The sequence below is a fragment of the Equus przewalskii genome, chromosome 16 (assembly GCF_037783145.1).
Source record: "Equus przewalskii isolate Varuska chromosome 16, EquPr2, whole genome shotgun sequence".
NCBI lineage: Eukaryota > Metazoa > Chordata > Mammalia > Perissodactyla > Equidae > Equus > Equus przewalskii.
In genome coordinates, this window is record NC_091846.1 from 8,331,980 (window position 1) to 8,358,845 (window position 26,866).

Below are 26,866 nucleotides of genomic sequence, written 5' to 3' on the forward strand. Positions count from 1 at the left end.
TACAGTGGGGATCCTGGAAAAGTTCCTGTGATACTCACATTATGTCAAATGAGTTCATCGGATTCAAAATTATCACAGAAATTACAGAAGAATTAAACATGAATGGGTTATTATTCAACTCTTTTATGAGTTATTGCTTCAACTTGCACATTTTTAGCACAATGTGAATTTCCCCCTCCTCTCCTTTTAGAGACGCTGAGAACCTGAGCTGACATCAGCCCGTTGGCAGTGATTTCCTGGGGCAGAAGCATGGGACTTTGCATAGAGAGATCAGTTGGAGATCCATTTCTAGTTTTTCTTTTGAAGGGTTAGCTTGGTTCTGTTCATCGATAGGAGAATGAGTTAAATGGCTTTTTAACAATGGCTTTGTAAGATTGGCTTTTGCCTGAAAAGGATTTTGTATTTAATTTTTCATCCTGTTTTTATAGTTATTATTCATTGTACTTAGCATCTTGATTTTTAAAAATGCTGTGTGTGTCTAGTGTTTGGCTGCTAAGGTGGGGTTCTCCCCTTTAGATGCTGGCATGGGAAGAATGGCCTTTTCGGAAGCAGTTGTCGGCCTGTGTCGAGCGGGGAGCAGCCTTGGCAGTGGGGGCAGGAACCAGGGTCTGCAGCATTTTCTGATCTTGCTCCTGGTGTCCAGCTTGTCACTAGAATGTAAACTCCACGAGGCCTGGCATCCTGCCTGTTTATTCACTGCTGTTTTCCTGGTGCCTCGACAAGTGAATGCCTGACACACGTGGGCCTTCAGTGAATGTTTATAGAATGAACGAGGTGCCTTGGAAGCTTGTGGCTCTGGGAAGTGGAATCTTTTTTCTTTCACCTCAATTGGAGGAAAACAAGAAGATTCATGTAGTCCTTCTCTTGCTCTTTCTGCAGCAGAGACACATCGACAGATTAAGGCAAGACTTACTTCCTTTAAGAAACTAGAAAGAGAAAAATCTTTTATTCCAGGCATATAACTCACTCAGTGGAAGCACTGGCTTTGCAGAAGAGTCCCTGACAAATTGCGTTCCTCTTTATGCTGTTTTACATAGACGACTTGTTGTCTTTGTCACTCAGGACGAAACGGATTATCAGCAAACCGTGGTGAAGGACAATGTGGAATTTGGTGACACTTGGGGTCATGTCTTGGCTCTGGCATCTTGCAGTGTGTGACCTGGCTTACAGTTTCCTTACCTTAAAATAGGATTGCACCTGTCCTGTGGTTCTGTAAGCATCCAGTGAGGTGACCAGGGGGAGCACTCAGTAATGTCACAGTGCCTGGCACAAAGGAAATGTTGCTTTTCCCTTCCAAAGAAGGCCATGTTTAAAAGTCTCCTTCAAGAAGTTGACATTTCTAGACTTGCTAAACTTTTTTTTTCACGTATATTTAGTTTTTTTTTAATTCCTCCCTCAGAATAAGACATATTAAAGAGAGTCCTAAGAGAGAGTGAGGCTGCTTGAGTTATGATTTGGCACCAGAGAGCATGTTGAGGCATTTACATAACTGCACCAATCTGAACTAGTTTGCTAATGAACCAACATTCTTAAATGTGGACGCCACCGTGGAAGCCACGTGAGGGAAGACCTTCGGGAAATCTAAAGTAAGTTTTTGAGGTCTACCAATCCAGGGCAGCTTCCTCTTCAGAGTTTAATTTAAAGGAATAGTAATTCTCTGCAGTAGCTAAAATGCATGAAAGAATTAGATTGGAAGCACTTGGCTAGTTATAAGTTCTAAGATGCATTTCAGTTCACTCGAGCGTTTTAACATCAACCCAGAAGAACGCACTTCTGAGTCCATCAAGTCAAAATCTGTATGTGTCCTTTAAATATTTTAGTTTTGTTTTTTTTTTTCCCTTTAGAAGAAATTAAATTATCTGGGCAGGTTAATCTCCACACACTATTATAAGTGTGCAAATAATATGCCACTTCTGGTGGATTTTTAATAACGTGCTTGTCAGAAGAACTCATGTTTTGTTCCACTTCATGCAGAAGCAGTTCTTGTTATGTGTTCAGAAAACAAAGCAGTCTTCATTTATTAAGAAAATGCACGCTTAACAAAACCGGTGAATTTTAATAGGAGAAGAGGATTAGGACTCATCGTCTTCCTGAAAGGCAGACATAATAAAAACGATAGTCTGTGAAGCTCCCCACCCTGTAGCACTTCCTCAGTACTGAGTGTGCGGTACCTCCTTCTCCTTTATACTCTAGTTAGGTATGAACGCGTGTTCTTTCCTTACTGGACACTGTGTTTTGTCAGTGGTGTGATCTGTGCCTCATTCACTCTCAGTGTTATTTGACAAGATGCCTTACACATAATGGTGCTCAGTAAATATTTGGCAAATGAAAACATTCTCTGAGCAAAGCACAGAGGGCTGGATTCATGGTTTGTGGTTCTCATTGTTTAAGATGGGGATGGCGTGGAAGACTTCTTGTCTTTCTTAGATCCTGGTTGAGCCATTGCACTGTTCTGTAGGATGGCAAGAGAATCATGCTGGACAATCACCAAAGGTAACTGTCTTTGTGAAGTGGGAATATATCGAAATAGGCATGAACAACCGTTCACGGAGCTTCTGCACATAAAATCACTATTACTCGAACATTTTGGTGACACTTTGGTTTCCTTCGTCAGATCTAGTGCAAAGGAGAAGGTGGGGATGAGGGTGAAAATCTACACTTTTGCCTCTCAGAGGGAAGGGACAAGGGAGCAGAGGAGCTCTGAGAGGGGCGAGGGAGAGTGAGTGGTCCAACGGAAAAGGCAGAAGGATGCACTGCCATGAAGGGGTCAAGAGAAGTGCTCAGAGGGATGTCAGGCCTAGATTTGATCTCAGAGGACATTAAAGATAACTTTCGAGACTTTTAAGACTTCTTTTGATTTTGCCGTTCTCTTCCTTGTTGATACTGTGTCTTCGCTCTTGTCATTGCTCTGGCAGACGCTGGGGAATTGATGAGGAGCTGGTCGGGTGGTTTTGCCAGGCAGGCCTCCTTTCCTTCCCTACGAGGCCTAATTCCTCCACCCGTAACTGTCCTGTTATCATCTTTCTGTACTTCCTGTCATCCTTGGCTTTTTCAATACCTGCCAGGCCCATCTCTTGCTGGGGTACACTGCGAGGATCGGTGCTGCTTTGGAGTTAGGCTTTCTCATGCCGGCTGGGCCTAGTATAGCTCCAGCATCCAGTGTCCATTGTCTGCAAAGCATGGCCTTGGGAGGAGAGTGGGAGGGAGGAGCGTAGCTAGATTGCTTATATGACAGAGTGAGCACTCAGCTGGGCCTTCGGCCTCTGCTGGGCTTAGCCTTCATGTTATCTGGCCACTCCATGTTATGTGATAACACCCAGATCCCTTAGCAGAAATATGGGGCCCTTCCCTCACTCCATGTTTCTGTATTTTCTCTGTATTTCCTGGTACATACTCCTTTTTCAGTTTAGGTGTGTAAGTATTTATGGAATGCCTGCTTGGTGATACTTACTATGCAAGATGCTAAGAACATAAAAGTGATAAAATTTGGTTTATTTTTTCCAAGAATTTACAGTCTAATGGGATGGCCCAGTATCTAAATAATTTTAAAAGAATGGTTTAAAGGAATGTTACAGGAGAAGCACAGAGGGGGGACTCCCAGGCCCCCTTGGCTCCATCCTTCCTCAGCCACTTACGGTTAGTATGTTTGGGGGTCAGTCAGTATTGGTTTCCTATTGGTGTTCTATATCTGTAGTACTATATGACAATAACTGCTGTATTGAAAAATAATTTTAGATACTATAAGAACTATAGTAGTCAAAAGAATTAAATTATACTTAGTTAATGGTACCTAGTGTGGCAGGAAAAGAGACTAATATCTTGGAAATATTTTCAGTACCAAGGGGGGTGTGATTGTTGGGTTTAAAAGAAAATTAAATTAGAAGAGTCTTCCAGTAAGCTTCCCTATTAATTACCTTTTTACGATATTCTGGCCCTTCCTTCCCCTTCAGTCCTTCTGCTACTGATGAAAGAACATTTTTGGCCTAAATGGTCTAGATCTCAACGGGGTTGATTTTGCAGTCGCTCCTGGGGGTGTTTGGCAGTATCTGGAGACGTTTTTGGTTGTCATAACTGGGGAAGTCCTATTGGCATCTAATGGGTAGAGGCCAGAGATGCTGCTCATCATTCTATAATGCATAGGACAGTCTTCCATGAAGACTTTTCTGACCAAAAATGTCAGTAGTGCCAAAGTTGAGAAACCTCTGGTCTGGATGGATAGCCTATATTGCTCATATTCACTGGAAAATTTCACAAGATCCAAAATCAAGTGTGCCCATAAAGATAGAAGAAAGATGATTTTGAACAAAAGGGGTTAGAGAGCTAGGTGGGAGGTAGGATGATGGTTTTTCTGCATGCCTTTCTTTTTTTTTAAATAATAAGCTTGTTTTTCTTTTTTCTTTTTTTTTTTTGAGGAAGATTAGCGCTGAGCTAACTGCTGCTAATCCTCCTCTTTTTCCTGAGAAAGGCTGGCTTTGAGCTAACATCCATGCCCATCTTCCTCTACTTTATATGTGGGACGCCTACCACAGCGTGGTGTGCCAAGTGGTGCCATGTCCCCACCTGGGATCCGAACCAGCAAACCCTGGGCCACCAGAGCGGAACGTGCGAACTTAACCGCTGCGCCATCGGGCTGGCCCCCAGGCTTGTTTTTCTTAATTAATCCGTAAGATAAATTTTTTTGATTACTGCTTAGCATGTTTTGGAGAACATTACTAATGTATCTCTCGTGTCTAGCACAGACCCTATAACAGTACACAATTAATATACATTTGTTGCATGAATGCATGAGTGCATAAATGCATCTATTCCTGGAGATAGTAGCACTTTATTTGTTTTCCAAATACTCCTTTTGTACTTTCACAGTTAGCTAAATGGAAAATGTGCTGCCAGAGTTTATGAAAGTCATTTCAAAGATTCAAAGAGTTAGGTCAGTAAAAATAAGACACCTGACTCTCTAAATGGGAGAGGCCAGAAAGTCATCGACTTGAATATCAGCTTGTTTGGAAAGCTGAACAGGCAAATGCACAGCAGAAGTTCACAGAAGCCCAGTTGGTCTGGAGCCACAGAGGAATATGCTACAAGCAAACAGCTGTAGCAAACAGCAAACTCAACACAAATAGAATAGGCAAACAGGCGCACATAATACAGAGTCCTTAGAGGAAGCGGAAAGGCAGCTCAGCGGTAGCACCACCATCGGCCAGGGGCACAGACTGATAGGATGAGAGCAAGCTCAGACAACCCCTTGCCCGGCCTCGTGGGCGCCATCTGTGCTGGTTCTGTTGGCAAAAGCTCCTCCCGATTTCCCTCTCACTGGTTTCCTCTCCGAGCCCTTTGCTGCAGCCACGTTTCCCTGTTGCTTCTCTGAACACGCCTCATGTTGCTGCTACCTGTTCAGTCACCATGTTCTTCTGTCCAGAATGTCGTTTGCTCTCTCCTCTTTACCTTTGAGCGTTCTTTTACAAGATCCAGCTCAACTTCTAATCCCTTTGTGAAACCCCTCCTAAATTTTTCTGCGTCAGAGATCTTGAACTATCTGAGTTTTCCCTTCCCTCATTCCTCCAGATTCAGGAAACAACTTGTGGTTGTGGTTTATCACCAGTCGCTTCAAGGGGACAGCCATCGTATCTGGATGTGAGTCCCAGAGTGAGGAGGTGGGTGGAGATAAGGAGAGCACCAGGAGGACTCCGCTCTATGGAAACCTCAGGTGTTTTAAAAAAGTTAGCTAGGGGGGCTGGCCCTGTGGCGTAGTGGTTGAGTTTAGCGCTCTCTGCTTTGGGGGCCTGGGTTTGTGGGTTCAGATCCTGGTCATGGACCTACACCACTCATCAACTGTGCTGTGGCAGTGACCCACGTATAAAGTAGAGGAAGATTGGCACAGATGTTAGATCAGGGCTAATCTTCCTCAAGCAAAAAGAGAGGAAGATTGGATGTTAGCTCAGGGTGAATCTTCCTCAGGAAAAAAAAAAAATTAACTGGGGAGAAATTCATCTGTTTCTGGTCATTGAGGCAGACAAGAAGAACAGGAGAGCCTCTCCCTTCTGTCCATTGGATGAATGCCTGCCAAGCAAGGAGTTTTTGGCCAGAGTCTGCACACGGCATCTTGCCTGCTGGCTTAAGGTTTGAGTGAGTGAAGGTTCTGACAGTCCCTACCTGGGCAAAGAAGGGATGTGGAGGAACACTTTATAATTGTTGCAAACTCTAGACCCAGAGGCAGACAAAAATGTAAATGCCATCTTAAGGTCAGGCAGAGGTGAGGTAAGTTCCTCTGTGTGTAGAACCCCGTTCTAGTTTTTGGACAGGCGGAATACAGCCAGTCTTTCTTTTCTCAGGGTCCAGGTACAGCATGGAAGCTGTGTATGTCTGTGGCTGTGCCCTGGTTTTGACTGCCAGCCCAGGGAGAGAAGACATACTTTGCTAATTGCCCAGAGCCAACCCCACTGGACTAGGCTTTCCTGTCAGTCCCACTGGGGACCCTCTCCCCAGATTCAACTTGGAACTTTCCAATATTATGTAGAATTCCCAACAGCAGTGGGTTTTGATCAGCTCTGTTTAGAAGAGCAATATTAAAAACATAAATTGCCCAGAGGGTGTGCTTAACATTAAAGTGTTAAGCAGTAGAAGGGAGAAGAGACTTGTAAAAATGGAGTTTAATTTTGCTAAAGAGAACATTCATTTTTTGTGCAGCATTTCTTCAGGGTGTCTCTAAACCATCCCGGAGGTTGGTCTTTAGACAGTTGATTCATTTTACAGCAAAAACTCAGACAAATGCATTAAAATTAAAACCTCATGCTGGGTGTTAAAATTTCATTATCAAACCTGTTCTTATTACAAATACTTGTTTTCTATTCACACGAGACCATTGGGTAGAGAAAATTTACCTTGATTTTTGTATTCAGAATATTCAGTTGCCTGTTTACAGGGTTTCATTTGTTTCTGGATGGAAATTTCCCCTTTTTGTGTGCAGCTGAGTGTGTCTCCCAGTTGCTGAAGAGGAGAGGAATATCACTATTAAATGAGGATGATCACTTATTTGCAAGTTAAATTATGAAAAGGATGAAAGCTCATTCTTGCCTGAGGCCTGATTGTTCTGTGAGAGTCATGAGGCATCTCGGAGGGTTCTTTCTATGCTGTGTTTTTTTCCTGTGTCTTGGCAGTAAAGTATATTTCCGTTCTAGCAAAAGCCTTTACTTATGTTGCTATAGGAGGTAGAGAAAGGTGAGGAAGTGCATCTGGAGAGGACTTACAAGATGTAAGAAACCCATAACGTTTGCATAGTTTACATACAGGGCTATCGATTCGAAAGATTCTAAATTGAGTTTTTAAATACTGTCATTTAAGCACATGCATTTGGGTATTGATATGGATGGAATTCATCTTGAAAGACCAAGTGCCCTGAAGTCAGGGGCTGCTGATCTACAGAGAAAGGAAATCAGTACTGTTTAAAAATATCATCATACATGTGCACACATGTGTATATATATGTGTGTGTGTTAAATAACTCAGAAAATATTCATTGAGTGGCTGTAATGTATGGGTACTAAGCAGATGTCATGGATACAAAGGTAAATGTGATTTGGTCCTTGTCCTCCAGGAGCTTAGGGTCTGGGGGGGGAGATACAGGCAAGTGAACAAGCAGTGATGGGACAGGGGAAGAGGGCTCTGACCAGGGCCTGAAGCGTATACCCTTCTGGAGGCCCTTCTTTCAAGTGTACAACATTACAGAAAGAGCATTTGGTAGAGAAATGGTTTATTTAGTAGGGGCTTGTGCAGGTGAGGAGCCCTGAAGCGTCAGCCCCCACCCCTGGCCCATGGGGAGTATCTGGAGGGCGTGGGAGCACCTGAAAAGGACCTAGCGCCCGTCTCGGGGCCTCGGGAACCACCTCCCGGAGGAGGCAGCACTGTGGGTGCATGTTGTTTCCACTCGTGCTCCCCTCAGTGTGTTCCCCACACAGCAGCCAGAGTGAGCCTTTGAAATTTGATTCAGATCACGTCACTCCCCTGCTCACAATTCTTCATTTGCTTTCCACGCACTCAGAATAAAACCCCACACCCTTCCTCCTTTCCCCTCTCCTTCCTAGTATGCCAACCACTGGCCTCCTTGCTGTTCTTCGAGCGTGTCAGTCAACTTGCTGTCTCAGGTTTGCATGTGCTGTCCCCTCTGCTTGCAGGATTCCTCCCCCGTTTATAGCACCTGGCTTGCTGCTTTGCTGCCTTCTTGTCTGCTCCACTGTGGCCCTCAGAAGGGCCTTGCCTGACCGTGACCTCTGTGACACTCCTGCATGCTCTGCCTTCTTTATTCTGACTTCTTTTCTTCAGTGCGTCATCACGACATTACGTATTCATTTGTTTGTCTGTCTCCCCAGCTGCAGTGTAAGCTCTGTGAGGATGTCTTGTTCTCTGCTGTTTTCCCAGCCCCTAGCATGGGATCTGGCATATAGGAGACCCTCATTGACTATCTCTTAGGTGAAAAGGTGAATGACGGTAATGGAGAAACTTGGTTTGGGGACAGTAGTTGGGAGGTTTGTCTTCAATGGCTTGCGAGAAGGGAAGTTAATTGTCTTCCATGGCTCTAAATATTTTGAAAGGCTAAAAATATATTTGTTTCTGAGCAACATAAATTTACAGAATTTTTAAATTCTCTGAAAAAATTTCCCTGTCAGATGCTTGTGGACAGACAGCATCAGATGGCCTGAAATAGGTCTGATGTTGTGTTGTAATTAACACCTATATTAAATGTTTTGTTGTTTCTAATACTTCATTTAGATTTGGTTGGAAGAGATTTTAAGTTTGAGAAGTGGGAAAGGGAGGAAAAAGTTCAAAGTGTGTGTGTAGTGGGAGTGTAATTTTAAAGGGGCTAAAAAAATCCCTTATAAAATATTTTCTTCTACTAATTATGCCTTTGATAAACTATTTGAAAATGCATTTGATCGTCAAAGCAGCGCATGTTGACCGTGCAAGTGATCTCTTGTTCTTCCTGTTCTTGCAGGACACTGTCCACAGTGGGCACCCTGGGGAGGCTCATAAAATTCCTTTGGGGGTGAAAGATGAGACAGAAACTAAGCTTTATTATATTTTGCTATAAGATGGACAGACAGCTTCACTTGGTCACGAGAAAGGTTCTGAGCTGAGTGTCCTGTGGGGGCAGCGGGAGGTCACGTCTGGAGGAGAAATTGTGACACCTTCACACCCCCTCCCCTTTGCAGCATATGTTTGCAGGGTTAAGTAGATTTACGAATTACATTATCTAGTTTTAACTAAATTAAACTTCACAAAATAGATGCGTGGCTTAAAAACAGAAATTGACTATCATACTAACAAGTGAAAATGCAAATGAACATCAAGCAATGTCGGAATCTGTGTTGTTTCTACTGTTCCTTGTATGAGAATTTCCTTAGCCAAGTAAAAAAAACAGTGACAGCCTCATCCTATTGGACAAGAAGTTGGCCCCAAATTCAAAATCACCAAGATTATTGAAATGTGGTTCATGATTTAGGGTTTATGGTTATTATTGTAACAATGTATCTTGTCTTAACTGGGTGGTATGTCTTGTTCTATTTAGTTACTGATGAGAATATGTGTTTATACAGTTTATCAATACACAAGTGAACACATATTGAGGATGCATGCTCAAAGTGTCTTACTGTCAGCGTTGTCCAGGCAAGAAGGTTCAGTGCCCACTGCTTGAGGGTCCTGCTATTCAAAATGTGGTCCCCAAACGTGGGAATCTTTGAGAAATGAAGACGTTCATGCCCCCACGTCGGACCTCCAGAATCAGAGTCTGCATCTCAGCCAGATTCTTAGGTAATTTGTAGGCACGTTACAGTTGGGGAACGCTGCTCTGGGGCATGTGTTATAACTTACTGCTTCTGTGCTTTTGAAATCAGCTAGTGATTCCCCCACACCAGAAGTTGTGAAATTAAACAAGTTGGGTTTTGAATCTTTGTTCCTTCACTTACAGGCTTGACCTTAGGCAGCTCACTGAACCTCAGAGACCCTGTTTCCCCTTCTGTAAAACAGAGATGCCAATTCCTGCCTCCTGGGCGTTTGTAAGGACTGCATGCCTGTGAAGCACAAGGAGGAGCTCTGTAGGTAGGCTCAGTCCCTCCCGCTTCCCCTCTGCCTCATTTCTCCATGAACCCATCGAAGGGGGGCATCTTATCTTTATATTTCCCAGCACAGAGGTCTTTAAACTTTTTGCTCATGTACCTCCTAAGAGAATTTTGAAAAATCATATACACCCTCACATTTTTGAAAGTTAACCTTGAGAAGTTCCATCATGTTTAAAAAATTGCAAAGTGATCCCTGGGTTATTGTAAATATTGATATTTTAAAATAAAATGGATTATATCACTCTTTTCAATCTAGCCAATGGAATAAAAGTCCCAGGTGATTTGAAGACTCTCAGTTGAGAGTTGGGGAGTGGGAGGAGCCAGAGTTCATCCCACTCCACCCTTGGACTTTGGTGGCATCTCCAGCAGCAGCTGAATCCCTTGGTGGTTCCAACTCCCCCTGGACAGGCTTACAGTCTTTCTGGCTTTTTCCCTGGGGTGCTCATGCCGGGGCTCTGGTCACACCACCCCTGCCTTTGTTCCTTTGCACAGGGCTCATGGTAGCTTACAGCAGTTCCTTCTCGCTGTCTTGCTCCATGGTTCCCAATTGGTTTCTCAGCTCTTCTTTCATTTGTGTGACAAATTCCTTGCATTAATTCCGTCTGTGGCAAGTACTTAAAGTGGATTTTGTTTTCCTGGTGACATTCTGATTGATTTTCCAGTCTTTATTGATATACCACTATTTGGAATTGTCCCAATGTCACTGGAAGATTTTAAAGCCTGAATCAGTGCACTGTAGAAAGACACGGGATGTGTGAGGGGTGTGCTTTTCTTTAAAAGAATGGAAGAAGGGCAGATGTGAGGAGGAAAAATGTTCCCAGGAAAAAGTACAAATAAGAGATGAAGATATGGAAACCAATTCCCTTAAAATGAGTACCTTGAAAAGTCTTTGTGTGCCCCAGTTTGGAGATTGCTGCCTTGCAGAGTCAGGCACATTGCATGTAGCTGGCACATGAAATGTCATCTGAGTCAGTAGATGGTACTGCATATGTACCAAAGGCCCAGATGTCCAGAAAATCTTCTATAGCAGTTATGGGGCTCAAACTCAGGCCAGCTAAGTGGAATGCCTGATGCATCTGATGCATCCTGAAGCTGCAGCTCACAGCTGGCTTAGACTGGGCATCTCCAAAGGCCAGCCCTTGGCTGAGCAGATAGAGCCACTGGAAGAGCAGGTGGCATGTAGGAAGCACAAGCAACAGCAGCCATCAGCTGGAAGCAGGGCTGCCCTTCTCACTCTGCCAGCAACCGTGCAGCAGTGCTGATATTTGCAGTTGTGTGCATCTGCTGCCTGCCTTTGGAACTCTGCCACTTATCTGGGGAAATCTCTTTGACAAATTTGTTTACCGAATACCAAATTGTATGTTTATTGGCTAGCCAACTAATCTGAAAATAGCCTAAGGAGGATTTATGAAAGGATTACTTTCACTGGTCATGGAACAGAGTCCTCCAAAAAGAGTACTATTTGGTATCTTTGTTTGCCAGTTGCTGTGATTTTGATAAGTTGTGAATATAGCCTGAACTTCAGTTCATGTTAAAGTGAAATGAGAGGAGTGGAGCTTAAAATACCACCCAATCCTCCCCCAAACCCAAAAAGGTGCTTATGCAGCGAGAGACTCCTGCATTTATAGAGTGCTAACTGGGCTGGGTGCCGTGCCAAGTGCTCATGTTCTCCCAACGTACTTAATTCTCACCATGCACTTATCAGGTGGATGTTGTTATGAGTCCGTTTTATTGATAGGTAGAGACACATGTAAAAAGTCGCTTGCCCAGAGCCACACAACTAATAAGAGACATAGCTGAAATTGAACCAGGCTTTCTGGCTCCAGAATGCAACTTCTTAGCCACTAAATCAAAATATCCAAGCAGCTGGGCACTCAAGCCACTGACTCTCTAAGGATGGGTTGACATTTCTTGAGGGGGCTGGTCGCCTGTTTGCCTGGCTCCCCTGGGAGAGGGGGACCTTGGTGTTGAGTGTGTTGTGACAAGGTTAAATTTCATTTATAGCAATTAATACTATTTCAAAGAGCCACCCTGGGTATAGAATTGGTGGTTTCTTACAGGGAATGTTGTACCACCTGAGAAAATTGGGGAAGATAATAGCCCTGAAAGACACAGGCAAGAAATTGACACGTAGAAATTTGACCTTCCAACTCAGGATTCTTCTTTTTAAAAATCCAAAAGATTAAAGTCAAAAAGTCCATGAGCTTTCTAGAGGAATTAAAGATTAGAGATCAGTGTTTAGGAAGATGTCACAGGGGAGATGGAGTAGTGACCCAGATAAGAACAAAGTTGGCTCTTGAAAGAGAAGGTAGAGATGAACATGTGGAGTGCGGTAACCAGGAAGAGGGGGCAGCAAGGACCAGGGAACAGGCCTTCTGGGGAAAAGAGGAAACAGATAATAGTTTTGAAAGTCAAACTACAGAACTGCCCTTTCCAAGTTTTTTAATGAAAAAGGAATGAAAATACATTTGATAGAGTAATGTGGAAGCATCAATCGAAGGACTTGTTAATGGAGCTTTGATGATCAGTATGTAAGAAAATATTTAGGGAATGAGAATGTAAATCAAGATTAGAGGAGATGCCTGCTTAAGTTCAGGTTTTCTCCCATGTTTTGCACAGAGTCTAACGTTATAGTTGCACGTTGGTATTTCCAGTGTTAGTAGTCACCAACCATCCATCTACTCATCCTTTCCATGAATACCTTTGAGCTCCTGCTGTGTGCCACAGTGGAGAAGGAAGCCACTTATGGCCCCTGCTGTGTTAATCCCATTCAAAAGCCCCACTATACCAAGACAGCAGCACTAAGTGCGATGCAGGAGAGCCCTGTGGTGCTCTGAATGTGTGATAGACGATCCACCTCATCAAGAATGAGAAGAGCCAATGAGTGAGGCTGAGCCGGTTCCCTGGGTAGCCGAGTCACCGTTTGTTTAGGAGGGCCAGGATGTGCATGTCTTCCCCAAGGTTGGAATTCTTTACAGGAAGGATTCTTGAACGTAGGGATCCAGGGATCCAGAGCTCTTTCTACCTTGCGTCATTTTTCTCGTTTATACCAGGCCAATTATACTGGGGCTGTGGCTAAAGACAGGAACAGTGAGTTGCAAATTTGTCTTTTTCACTGACCTGCTATATAAAATAGTATTAAGACTAACATTTGTATACCAATTAATAGTTGGCCAAGTACTTTCATGTAGTTATTTTATCTTGTATCTCTACTCTATCCCTGGCCCTCCGTCCTCCTCCACTCTATCCACCCAGGTAGGTAGGACAAGCAGGGCATTATTTCCATTATCCCCAGCAACATCAAATACGTTTTGAAGATTTGCTGCATTGGAGATTAAAAACAAAATTATATGTGTGCCCACTCACCCCCGCCCCTTCTCACTCTTAGCATCTAGAGAGGGGACAGGTACTTTCAACTATCATGTGTTCATTTCCGTTGACTCCTGCACAAGGGTGATCAGGGCATGAGGCAGGAACCCCTAACTCAGAATGTGTGTGTGGGAGGGAGCTTTCTGCAAAATTTTGAAGAATGGGTAAGATTCAGCTAGAAAAGGACAGGGTGGGTTGGGGACAAGTTCAGAGAGAGGGCGCGCTCTGCGGAACGAGGAGGTGGGAGAGCTAGCGTTGAAGGCAGATCCTCCAGTTCGTCTCCAGCGCTCATTCCCTGAACTAAGCTGCATCCAGGTGAGGGAGGTGAGGGGAGAAGGCGGGAGAAGGTAAAGACGGCCACCTGTGGAGTGGGGCAACCAGGAATCAAGACGGCTTTATACTGATGTCAGGAGGAAGCGAGTACAAGGGAACAGGCTGCCTTTTGAGGGAGGGAGAAAATAGATCATTGTATGTGATTTTTCTAAGGTGTCAATCAAGGAGCTGTTATCAGGCCCAGATGCCGAGCTAAGCCCTGTGCAGTCATCACACTTGCTCTTCACACCGATGCTCTGAATTAGGTGTCACTGCCTCCACTTTATAGAAGGAGAGGCTGAGGCCCAGTGGGGTTGGAACCTGGGTTGTGTTTTGTCCTGCATTGCTAGGACTTGCTTGTCAGTGCTGCATGGGTTGGGTGTGGCCCGTGAGCTGCTGGTGGCATTGTCGGGGTTGGACATTTGCAGACAGTCCCCATGGTTGTCTGGCATGGCTGGATTCTTTGGAGAAATAATGAACAAAGGGACTTTGGGGACTGCTTGGCGACTTCATCCCTCCAGTATAGTCATTTCCATGAAAAATGTGTTTACGGACCCATTTGTAAGCTGCGCCTGTTGGACAATGCTTTGCTTTCTAGGACTTGGAGTTCATGAGACATATGTATGCTGGCTTCCTTAGGCCCTACACGTGGACGTCTGCCAGCTCTCTAAACTATAGCAATTAAGGCTTTTATGAGTTAGCAGCACTCAGTATAATGTGGAGTACAAGTAGCTACTATTGAACTTAACTACTGAGGTAAAATTTTATTTTCATAAAGCATGTTGAATTTATGAAGGCATGGGGTAAATAATTCTGTAACTGATTTAACAAAGACTTTATTTAAGGAGCTTCACAGTGTCGACGAAAATAATCCATAACCAATCTATAAATGAAAATTTGGGAGAGTTTATTCTGAGCTAAAATCTGAGGACCATGGCCTGGGGCCTTTCTTCCCGAAGGAAGAAAGGGCACTGAAGAAGTGGGGTGCACAGAGTGGTTATATACCCCCAAACAGGATGTTTCACATATGATTGAAATGTCCCTTTTACAATAGTCACGAGACTGCTCTGTTGGCACAGCGATTGATGGAAACAGCAGGTAGGTATGCTGTCTCGGTGAACACAGCAGGGTGGCAGGTCTGTTGTCTGGAGCTGGGTGGTCACAGGTGAGCTGTGTGGTCAAAGGTGAACACAACAATCAGTTCCTAGCCTGAGGAAAAATGCTTATCCCTAAGGAAATACCAATGTGGGGGGAAGTTGCACCTTTATCTCAAGGGCCTTTGTTCTTGCCATAGGAAATGTTTTAAAGCAGATATATAATGCCTGCTCAACAGCCACAGTCAGGCCCTTTTGGAAAAAAACAAAGTCAGGCCGAATTAGGTTTATACCAAATGGCTTCCTCATATATTCCAATATACTCTATTGCATGCCATTTCAATTTGTCAATAGAGAAGCATACGTAGAGAAAAGATGTAAGATGGAAAACGTGTGTGTTACTTGAAGAGAAATGTTTATATGGGATGATGGGGATCCAAGGAAAACAGCCTGCTGATGAGGTGGGAGGGAGGGGCGCACGCCTTTCTTGTAATGTGCTCCCCCTGAGCTCAGTAAGAGAGAGACTGTTGGGTTTTATATCAGAATTAATCTTACTGATCAATAAACTTCATTCTGCCTACTTTTGTTGCAAAATCTTGAGCCTGGGGGGAGGTAATGATTGGGGGGGGGGTTTAAATTGCATTCAGTTGTGTTCAGTTAGACAAAGTGGTAGATCTCTTTGACAAGGATTAGAATTTGCTTAATTGCTATTTGCTGTGATGCTCTGCCGTCTGTAAGGAAAGCTTCCATTGGGAGGTATCATCAAAATAATATTTCTAGATGTTATTGAGGGTCCTCCTCCCTTAAACAAATACTGTTGTTTCTTCTTTCCAGATAACTATTTCGTTTTCTGTGAAAACAAGCAAACAACTCATTTGTAGAGGAGAAAAGAGTCAGCATTCCTAGTAGTCACCCTTTGTCGGCTTTTTGCAGGAATCAGAGACTTTGATTTTCTTTCTCCTGAGAAGACACTGTCTGAAATAGTGTGAGCAAACACCTGAGGATTCATGTTCCATCACTTGAGTTGAGAGGCTAGAATGAGAGATTTGGAAAAGGGACCTGGGTCTTGACATTTTCAGACACTTGATGTGAAGCCAGTGAAGAAACCCAGTATAATTATAAGAGCATGGGAAATCCGATTGGGGATCGGGTATCTCGCCTTCAGTCCTAAGGAGAAAGCAAGCAGTGGAGAACCTCTCAGCAAGCATCACCACGTGTTACCCATCCCAGCGTAAAATAGGATGCGTGCTCGGTTCATCCCTTTAGGTCCTCCATGTTGTTTTGCTGGGCCTGGGACAGCGCCTGGCACGTGGTGGGCACTCGGTCAGTGCTCACTGGCGTTTGGAAGAGTCAGGGGAAAGTTAGGAGGCAAATATTTTCCGTGTTCAGCGGGCTGAGGAATGCATGTGTGAAAGGGAATGCTCTAGAGGTTTGAACAGGGGTGTGACCACTTGGAACGTTGAGTTGGAAAGTCAGTAGGTGCCTGGTTTTCCTTGCGTCTGTTCCCAGAGACTCGCAGAGAACTCTCCACAGGTTCTCCCCTAGGAATTTTGCTGCAACCCTCCTCCCCAAACGCACCCAGCTCCCAAAATTGTGTGGAAAAGAAAGCCCTTTTTATTTTCATCCTTAACACAGGAGAGAGAGGCTAACATTTACAGAAGAGCTTCATCAGAAATAGACCCTAACACGCGCACGCACACATACATGCGTGCACACACACACACACATACACACACGCTCCCCTCACTCTACACATGATTTTAATGAACATGTTTGACAAGGGAAGTAACGTGAGTCAATCTGAATGAGATTATTCAACAATATTGGTGATGTAGCTCATTCGAAATTTGGAGAACACTTATTCAAGGTAACACCTGATAGGATATACCCAAATTCCATATGATTAAATAGTAAAGAACAACGATAACCCAATCAAATGTTAGAAAAACTAGAACAGAATGTAATATTTATGCAGCCCCTGGAGGACTGATGACTTTCAAGGGCTGGAAGTGATGAAGGGATTGAAGTACACACAAGTGGAATAATCTGACATGAAAACAAACTGTAGTCAGAGTGGGAAATACATTGGCTGCAAATGTGATCAAGTATTAATATGTTTGTTATACAAAGAGCTTATCCAGGTTGATACATAGCAGATAATGGCAAAAAAACATGGATAGATAATTTGGAAGAAGTGGAGCTCATAAACATACGGAAATAGGTCAATATCAGCAGAGTCAAATATATGCAAATAGAAGCTACCATTTGTATCTACTAAACTCGAAGAAAATCAGTGAAAACAATAGTTGGGCTGGCAAAGATAGACTCTTGTACATTTTTGCTTGTAATTTAAGTTAGTATAAAACTTTTGGAAAGCAATCTGACAGGCACTCCCCAAATCAATAAATGTGTGCGTATCTAGTGATTCGGTGTCCCAGTTCTGGGAATTTATCCTTATCCTGAGGAGCTAGTGCAAAAGAGAAAGCTGTCTATACTCAGGATGCTTACTGTAGTTTTATTTGTAATAGTAGAAAATTGGAAACATCTTAAAAGTTAAGGGACTGGGATGGATCTCCTGGATGAATTCTAAAGCCATTACAAGTTATTTTGAAGATTATCGTAGCATGGAAAAATTTAATGTAATGTTAAAATCTGAAAAGTAAGAATAAAGATTTTTTATTTTGGTGAGGAAGATTGGCCATGAGCTAACATCCATTGCCAATCTTCCTCTTTTTGCTTGAAGAAGATTGTCTCTGAGCTAACATCTGTGGCAGTCTTCCTGTTTTGTATGTGGGACGCCCCCAGAGCGTGGCTTGATGAGCAGTGTGTAGGTCTGTGCCCAGGATCCAAACCCGTGAACCTCAGGCTGCCGAAGCAGAGTGTGCAAACTTAACCACCAACCCCCAGGAATAAAGATTTTATATGCAAAATGACTTCAGCTAAACATGTATGAATAAAGAAGAAATACATAATAATACATATTTCCTGTTAGAATGATAGTGCTAGCATTTTATTTGTTTTATAATTTCAAACATTATATATTTAACTATCATTACTAAGAGTGATCAAAAGAAGAAGAAATTACAGAAATACAGGCATAGAAAAGTCATTCACATGGTGTCTCGTGTTCTGTTCCTAAACATTCCAGTAATGTGTAGGCGAGAGCTTGGATGATAAATCTTCTTCTTTATCCGGAGACAATTAAAACAGAGCCCCAGGCTCATCGAATTCAACAGCTCCTTTTCTTCCTTCTTCCAGCTTCCCTCTCACCTCCTAAGCAGCTGGCTTCCTTGACTCTCCGGAGCTGGTCTTCAAGCTGTTTTGTCCCCCAGAAAAACAGATGATTCATTATTAAAACGCTCTTCCCTTTCCTGGTTCACCACTTAAGGTCATCTACAGCCTTTCACTGAGTTGGTCTGAGGGACACACCTAGCCCACTGGAAAACTGGTGAGATTGACACAAATCGTGATCTAGCCTACAGGTTCCCCCCTGAGCTGTGATGCAGAAACCCGCAGCAGCATCGTTAAACAAGGCTGGCAAGCTTTTAACATGGCCTGAGGCCGAGGACTTTGACCTCGGATGGGTGAGGTTGATAGTTAACGGGCAGCTGGTTCTGCTCCCTGGCTCTGGGTGCATCGTCAGCTTTGTGCACCTATCTCTGTTTTGCCTGGAGTAGGCTTTCCAGGGAAGAGAAGAGAACTTGTTTTAGCATAAAAATAATGTTTCACAGGTGCCACTAGCAATTTTAGGTTCTGCTGAAAACAGCTATTTTAATGCAAATTTGATTTTCAGCTTCCAGCCCCCATATAGTTCCTTCTCTGGAGTTCAGAAGTCATGGTTTAGGAGTCACTAATTACATCCCCACGACTCTGACTCTGGTTTTCCTCTTCTGCCACTTTGCCCACTTCTGAGCATCTATGAAGGTTCATTTAGGTGATTTTCTAACCATCCTCACCCTCCCCCATTGCATATTCACAAATGCAAGAAGCTCTCATAAACAGATACCAGTTATGAGCTCACAGTACAATTGTTGACTGCACAGTAACCATAGCAAGTATCCTATAAAGGGCCGCGTAGAGTAAAAGGGAAGTTGGATTGTTTTCTGCGCTCTTTTATGGGAAGGCAAAGTTAACCAGATTTCAGGTTATCAGATGGACCCACATAGATCAGAATTTAAGCTGTGATCAGGTCTTTCCAGGAGACCCTGTAGTCTAAGAATGTATCATGGCAAGTGCTTGGCAAGTGCTTGGCACCTGCAGCTACTGAACGCCCCATGTTTCCTGGCTCATCAGGGGCTGTCTGGGCTGGTGAGGTGAGGAGCATCTGCTGTAACTTTCTAGTTCTCTGCCACTGCTGTTGTCCTTGCTGACTGTGGTGTAGTGGGACTGAAAGGCTGAGGGGGTGGATTTGGGCACAGGAGGTACTTGAAGGATACTTGGGTCTCTGAGACCCTGACCTCATTCATTTATTCAGTATCTTTTTATTGAGTTGCTATTATTTGTCATCGCCGGCCTTGTGTTTCTCTCTCAATATCTTGAACCTAGCTGTAAGCAGGCCAACCCAATTGGAGAGGGGGATTGATTAACTTTGGAACTGTATTCAATCCCCATGTGGCCCATTTTAAAGACACTGTGATATGCTCCCAGGCAGTTCCCTTGACCCCAGCTGGCTGTCTTGCCACTGCATACTGTTGGTCACCAAGAGGCCCGAGTTAGTGTCGGGGGCTTCAGTTCAGTTAATCACTACCTCTGGAAAGCACAATTGAAGTTTCTGTTGCTTTTTTTTTTTTTTTTTTGTCAAGGAGGGGCAGCCACTTGATTTAGTATTCCATTTCAGAATAATATAATGTAGTAAGAGCTTTATGTTCTGTTGGGTTCATTTCTCTGAGAATTTATCCTCTGAGTGATTAAAAGCCAAACTCCTGATGGAGTGGTCTATGGAAACATTGAAAGGAATAAGCAATCCTTTGTTGTGTCCTCAGAACTAAACAGAATGACTCCGGAGTGCCAGCCATCAACCCAGCAGAGGTCTGCAGTGCAGAAAGGACCTGGGGAAAGGTGTTCATCTCTCTTCAAAATAGCTTCTCAAAATCAGACCCTGTTCCCTGCAGTGCTCTGTGTAGGAGGATAGGAATTGGAGGGAACAGAATGTCCTAGGGGTTCAGTAAGGTATTTTCAGCCAAAATGCCTGAGAGCTCTTGGTGTTATTTGAGCTTATTGTCTCTTTGAGGAGACAATATTTATAATGACTTTATGTAAGTTGTCTCAGCCCCTTTTTTAGAATGAGATGGATAAAAATGAATAAATAATGAAGGTGACAATTCCAGGATGTAAACGTGTCAAAATGAGCATACCACGTTCTGTAGATTCCTAGGGGGCTCTGGGGTGATGGGAGGGAGGTGAGAAAGTTTTGTTGGGGGCCTCAACTGATTTTTTTTGAGTATGATTAGCCCTAAGCTAACATCTGCTGCCAATCCTCCTCTTTTTGCTGAGGAAGACTGCCCCTGAGCTAACATCCATGCCCGTCTTCCTCTACTTTATATGTGGGACGCCTGCCACAGCATGGCTTGACAAGCAGTGCCGTGTCCACACCCGGGATCTGAACTGGCGAACCCTGGGCCGCTGAAGCGGAACGTGTACACTTAACCGCTGTGCCACCAGGCTGGCCCTCAACTGATGTTTCAGGATCTGCAGCAAGGGATCCTGAATCCAGTTTCTTAAAGCTTAGACTGTTCTATAATTTATAATCCAGTTTTTTTGTTACCTGAAAAGAATTAGGGGACTTTTGTTCTGAGTCTTATGTGAAAAGCATTATAATAAGCTGTGAAGAAAAAACAAACTTAGTCATAATTAGTAAAATATAAGTTAATATTCATTAAATTAATAGCTAAAGACCATGAATTTTAAAACCCTACCATGGTAGCTTGACAAAGACCCAAGTAAATCAAGAAAGATTTAAAAGGTGTGGGCCTGAGCCAGCCCTGATGGCCTAGTGGTTGAAGTTCGGGTTTTCACTGCTTTGGCAGTGCAGGTTCGTTTCCCAGTCACAGAACCACACCACCCATCTGTCAGTTGCCATGCTGTGGCAGCGGCTCACATAGAAGAACTAGAAGGACTTACAACCAGGATATAGAGCCATGTACAGGGGCTTTGGGGATGGGAAAAAAAAAGAGGAAGATTGGCAACAGATGTTAGCTCAGGGCAAATCTTTCCCTGAAAAAAAAAAAGTGCTAAATTAAAAAAAAAAAAGGTGTGGACCTGAAAATTGTGCTTGATCAAGAAGTTGTAGGGTTTCAGACTCACTAAACAAAAATACCCCACTCGGATGCTCCACATCTAAGATGCCAGCCAGTTACGTCAGTTCTGTTGCGAGTTTTCACTTCAGTCCTCCCTGGGGAAAGATCGGGCGATTTCCTGGAGACAGATCAGTGTAAGTTGGTGATGGGCAAATATAAATCATAGTTATAAGTCTCTGATCAACAGCTTATTTTCCTTGTATTGTTATTTGATTTTTTAAAATTTTCTTTTGCCCCCATGTACATAGTTGACAGCTGCCAGAAATTGTATTTTTTGGTTAATGTGGACACAGAAGCTCTTGAAGCATAGGAAACCATAAATGTGCTCTTACCTTAAAGTTTGAAATAAAATATAAAATTCTTTCAAGTGAATACAGCTGCCAAGGTGCATGGTGGGTCTGTGTATGGTGCATGTGTGCGAGACTGTTCAGCAGCTCAGTCCATCTGTGAAGCAGTTGGTAGCTCACGGAGGAAATTTTAATGTGCATAAAAATTATAACTACAGACTCCAGGTCCCTCCCCTGAGACTGCTTGAGTAGCCCTGGGCTGGAGTTCAGGAATCTGCATTTCTAATAAGTACTGGTAAAGACTGGGCTGCAGGTGATGCAGAGGCCCATGATTTAAAGAACTACTGCATTGGAGGTGCGAACATGGAGCTAATCCCTTTCATTTTCGTTCTGATTCTAGCTCTTTCCCCAATCCTCTGGGTCAAGCCCTCACTCATGAGTCAGAGTCAAATTAAAGCAATGAAACACCCAGAAAATATGAAATCTTCATATTAAGTTGGCAAACTGCCATGCTGTTCTAGCCATTTGTGCTTCCAAGCGTGACTTTATGATTCCTCCGTAAGTGCTGGTTAATGAGAGGCCAAGCTTAGTTATGCAAATTGTTTTAGCACCAAGTATCCACATGGGCTGCACATTTTAAATGGGGAAAAAATATAACATACTATGTAATGTTCGGAGTTTTGATGGTGGAATCTCCTGCACCATGAGATGGATTATGGTGTTTCTAGGATATTCCACTTAAAATTAGCCCATTGATTGGGCTGGCGCAGAAAGAGCAGTGTCATCGGGAACAGACTGGTGGGTTTTCCCCATGGTGACATTCTAGGCAGGACGGGGTGCACCAGAGCGATGGCCTCTCGGATGCTCAGCTGCTGCAGCTCTTTCTAATTGCTTTTCTCTTGTGATTTCCCTGAATGAGCCAAACTGTTTTCTTGAAAACAAAACTGGAAACAAACCGTCTGTGGCTGTCGGAGAACTCTGATTAGAGTTTGAATTCCTCTTTTCTTCGTCTCAAAAGCTAATAAAATGTTTTTGGGGTTTCGTACGAATATAAACACAGGAGGAGGGGTGCCCACTGATGATGTGTTTAATTTTTCATGAGGAGTGCATTTTACCGCTTCCCCAACTAGGTGGTTCTGATGCTAATTAGCAAGAAGATGTTTGCTGTCTGCACCGGAGCACATGTGTGCACTGCATTTTGCGCCTGTATGTGAGACGGTGGCCGCTGTCATTACTGGTGCCGCTTACTGCACCAGCTCATTGTCTTGGTCCTGTGTGAGCTTCCTTAAGCTGTGTGACTTTTTTTCTTCCTTCTGGTGAAATTCAGATGATTGGAGCATCGTTTTCCTGAACTTCAAATAGTTGGTAAGCCCCAACAATTATAGAAATGTGCAGGTAAGGGTGTGACAGGAACAAAGAGCTGTGTGCTGCCTCCTGTTCTCAGCACATGGCCTTTTATGGTCCCTATGGCATCTGTGCTTCTTGACTGCCGAAAACTATGGGTTAGAAATACTCTATATTAAAATACTGAAGCGTCTGATTCTTAGTTTTCAGCTAGGTTTAATATTTTTTTTAGTTTGAAGTAAATATTTAGATTTATTGTAAACTCTCATCACATAATTCTTATTTTAAAGATGGTTTATAGAAGATTCAGAGAAAAGTTGAAAAGAAATGGTTTTTAGACAACTATGTATAATTTTTATTTTAACCTGTAGTAGTTTTAGTTTAGCTTTTATTTTTGGTTGGGAACTACGTAGTTAGGTTTCTCTGTCTTGTATTATTTGATCCAAGGATTGGTAGGATTATTGGATATCCTTCTGTATATGACTTCCATGCCTGCATTTTAAAGTTGCTACATCCCCCCTTTAAAAATATATTTAATAATTGAGGATTGATTGTAAAATGAATTTTAAAGTGCAGATAAAGTTTTTAAAGATAGTAACAGGATGATGAATGAATTAAAATGCAACATCTTACACCTACTACCTGAAACAAATGTTCAAGTTACGTGAACAATCCCTAAATCCATGCAAGCCTATGAAAACATAGGTAAAAGCCTTAAATCCTACTTCCTGTGCTTCAGTGGTAGATGGTAGATGTGGGAGGGCAGAATGATGGTGAAAGAATGTGTCCGTCTACTCTTGTGCAAGACGGTTGCCAAGAATGGCAAAATTTTTAGCTTCTAAGAGACCTCTGCTCTTTATACTAAGCAAATACTTCTGTCTTTGTTATTACTACATAAAACTTGCTTATGGCTCCAATCCTTTGGGGTATGTGACCAAAGCTCTCTTTTTCTTCTTTTCGCTTTCCCCCTCATATTTGATTTAAGATAGATTTGAAAATTTAAGGAAGAATTATAAGAAAAAAATATGAGGGGAGCACCGTATTGACCAATAATGCAAAGTCCAAGTTCTAGACCGGCTACATGAGCCAGGTGCTCGGGAGAAGAAGTATTCTTCAGAATTTCAGTAAATCTCTTAACGCAAAGTTTCGACACTGATTTTCTTATCTTTTCTGCCAAACATCACTTTATATTGCTTAAAAAATATACAGGGGGAGGAAAGGTTAAAGCTTTTCGTACTACAAGACTCATGTTGTATTTAAATTCTGTTGTAACTCTTCATCAGTGCGTATGGGTTTCCTTCAATAATAAGATGAAGAATGTTGGAAGTTCCTGCATCAGGCGGAGAGTGTAGAGTTTTCTCATAAGCCGGTTGTGGGTCCAGCAGCGTGACTCCGGTCAGCTGTCCTGAGGACCTGTGTCCTGTGCTGGCTGTTTTGCCAGAGCGACCGACTGTTGCAGCTTCTTTTCTTTTTGCTGCAGTACTGTTGCCGGGACCCCGGGGCACGGGTACAAGTGCTGAGGCTTGTGTGCACAGCTGTCATCGCCAAGATGTGTGTTGTTTGCTCAGACTCCAGGGCCCTGGTGGTTTGAAGTCCTAGGATAGTCATGGTCCTTTGAAGGAAATCCTGAAAAGTCCAACACAAATAATTAGACAACTGCATAATTCTGTACTTACTTCTAAGGAATTCAAAGCACGTTCTGTTCCTATCATTCATCTTCATCTGCCTGTACCAGAGATGACGGGATCACAGGGCTGCTTTAAAGAAGAAAACAGGAGCAAATGGATGTCAGAAAAACAGCATTTTCTCCCAAATTAAGAACCTAGTGAGTTTTGGATGTGCATTTTAGCCTACTCAGGTGAAAATTTATGCTGCAGTATAATAACGTGTAATTTATTACCTTATAATAGTGTTATCCTTATGGCGGACTCAGCTGTTTCTTGCCTTGGAAGCTTTGCTTCTGTGATGGTTTAACTCTCACCCAGAGTCGTCAGAAGGTGCCGTAATCAGAGACTACACCCGTGGACGTCTGTTCCTTTATACCAGAGTTCTGGTGCGCTCTTCTCTCATCTTTTTGGGTTGGAGCTGTGGGGAGGGGGTGGGTGACTCCCCCACAGCAGTGACTGTTGGTCCTGGGCTCCATCTGCCTGGGGTATCCTTCCTGTTCGGTTTGCCGCTGCTCCTATTTCTCCTCATGTTAGACTTTCACCCCTTAGCAGGATGCGGGCCTTATTATGAAGGGAAGAATCGGAATCCGTCAGCGCATCCTTAGCTTTTTGAATTTCAGGGACTAGATAGTCCTAGGGAAAATATACCAAATTTTAATTTTGCCAACCAAGTAAGTTAAAAAGAAATCCTTAGTCGTTACCTACCATCATCATCATCGTTCTCTCCTTGCTTTTGTTGCCTGTAGAGAGTTCACAAAAGAAAGGAGATTCTAACTCCAGAAAAGCAGGAAAGCTGTCATCTCAGACTGTCAGTCCTTTAGATAGGGATTAAAGTCAGCTTTATAGAGAGTTCATTATATGTCGTTGCTTTCTAAAAAAAATTCACCATACAGCGATTGACAGAAACTTATTTCAGACCTGGGTGTGGGAAGCCCTGGGTTGGGTGACCCCTGGCACTCCTCTCAGCGTCCCCATTCCATGATTTGCTTGTGTGTGGGATTCTCTTGGTTTCTCTTCAGCTCTCAAGTGCAAAGAGAAGGGAGAAGGTTGGTGAACATAAGTAATATCCAGGACAATTGCCAGAAACTTCGCATTTTCAAAACCACCCAACTATAATGTTTACATGGGGTTGATCTGATTATCTGCAAATCAGCTGAAATCCTTCTCAAAGGGAAGAAACATTTTGAGCTATTGAAGGGCGTTTTAGAATCTTGATTCCAGCTTCAACTCCTAGGCTAGTTGGACCTAACCCTTAAGTTGCTCTGGGTTTCTAAGTTCTCAGAGCTAAGCAGTTAAAGCCGACTCTCCCAGCTTCTAATGAGTTTAGCTGGATAGCTCATTGTTTAGATGACTTCACGTTGGCATTGATCGCAGGACCTTTCAAAGCTATTAAATTCCAGTTCATTTGAACTGGTCCCTAAAGTAATTTTACAATGGCTGGACTTTCATCAGTCTGTTTTTACATCAGTTATCATTGCGAAGAAAGCCTCTTTTTCCTTTCAGTAATATTCATATGGTTTTGTTAAAAAGAAGTAGTAAAACAAAACATGAAGGGAGCAGATCCTTGTATTTTCTGCTGTTTTCTGTGCAATACAGACACTGTTTTGGTTATCATCAGGTATTTGAATTACTTTAAAATATTCACTCTTGGGCTGACTGATTTCTTCATATACATTAGTAAAAAGGTATGTGGAATATTATTAGACTGAAAATTTTACTTTTTAAAAAAATTTAGGTCTTAAGGAGGAATCCAAATGAAATGTCTCATTATTTGAGAAGTAAAACAAAAACAATCTTGATGTTATTTCCGTTATGCAAATGGTTGGACTAATGGTCTTACCTGGGGAAGCAGAGCAATGACACAATGTAGAGGAGGAAGGTGAGCCCACTGGAGTGGAACTTCACATTGCAGCCTCTTGCATCTCTCCTTTTTTAAATTGTTATTATTACTATTTATTTTATTTTATTAATTTTATTGTGGTAGCATTGGTTTATGACATAATATCAATTTCGGGTGTATATCATTATATTTTGATTTCTATGTAGATTACATTATGTTCAACACCCAAACACTAATTACCATCCATCACAATATACATGTGTCAAATTACCCCTTTCACCCTCCTCTGTCCTCCTTTCCCTCTGGTAACCACTAGTCCAATCTATCTCTATGTGTTTGTTTGTTTGTTGTTTTTATCTTTTATTTGTGAGTGAGATCATACGGTATTTGACTTTCTCCCTCTTACTTATTTTGCTTAGCATAATACCCTCGAGGTCCATCCATGTTGTCACAAATGGCCAGATTTCACCCTTTTTTATAGCTGAGTAGTATTCCACTGTGTATGTATACCGCATCTTCTTTATCCATTTGTCCCTTGATGGGCAACT

General features: G+C 42.9%; 1 protein-coding gene across 10 annotated transcripts in view; it reads left to right on the plus strand.

The window, feature by feature from the left end:
- MTUS2 (microtubule associated scaffold protein 2) overlaps positions 1-26,866 on the plus strand; it is a 559,616-nt gene that overhangs the window by 23,017 nt on the left and 509,733 nt on the right. For 2 of the 10 annotated variants that reach the window (XM_070577876.1, XM_070577878.1), the window contains exon 3: positions 9,959-10,089. The exons of the other annotated variants lie outside the window; for them this stretch is intronic. The gene's annotated coding sequence lies outside the window, so the exon portion shown is untranslated. The remainder of the gene's footprint in view (positions 1-9,958; positions 10,090-26,866) is intronic. 10 annotated transcript variants of the gene reach the window in all.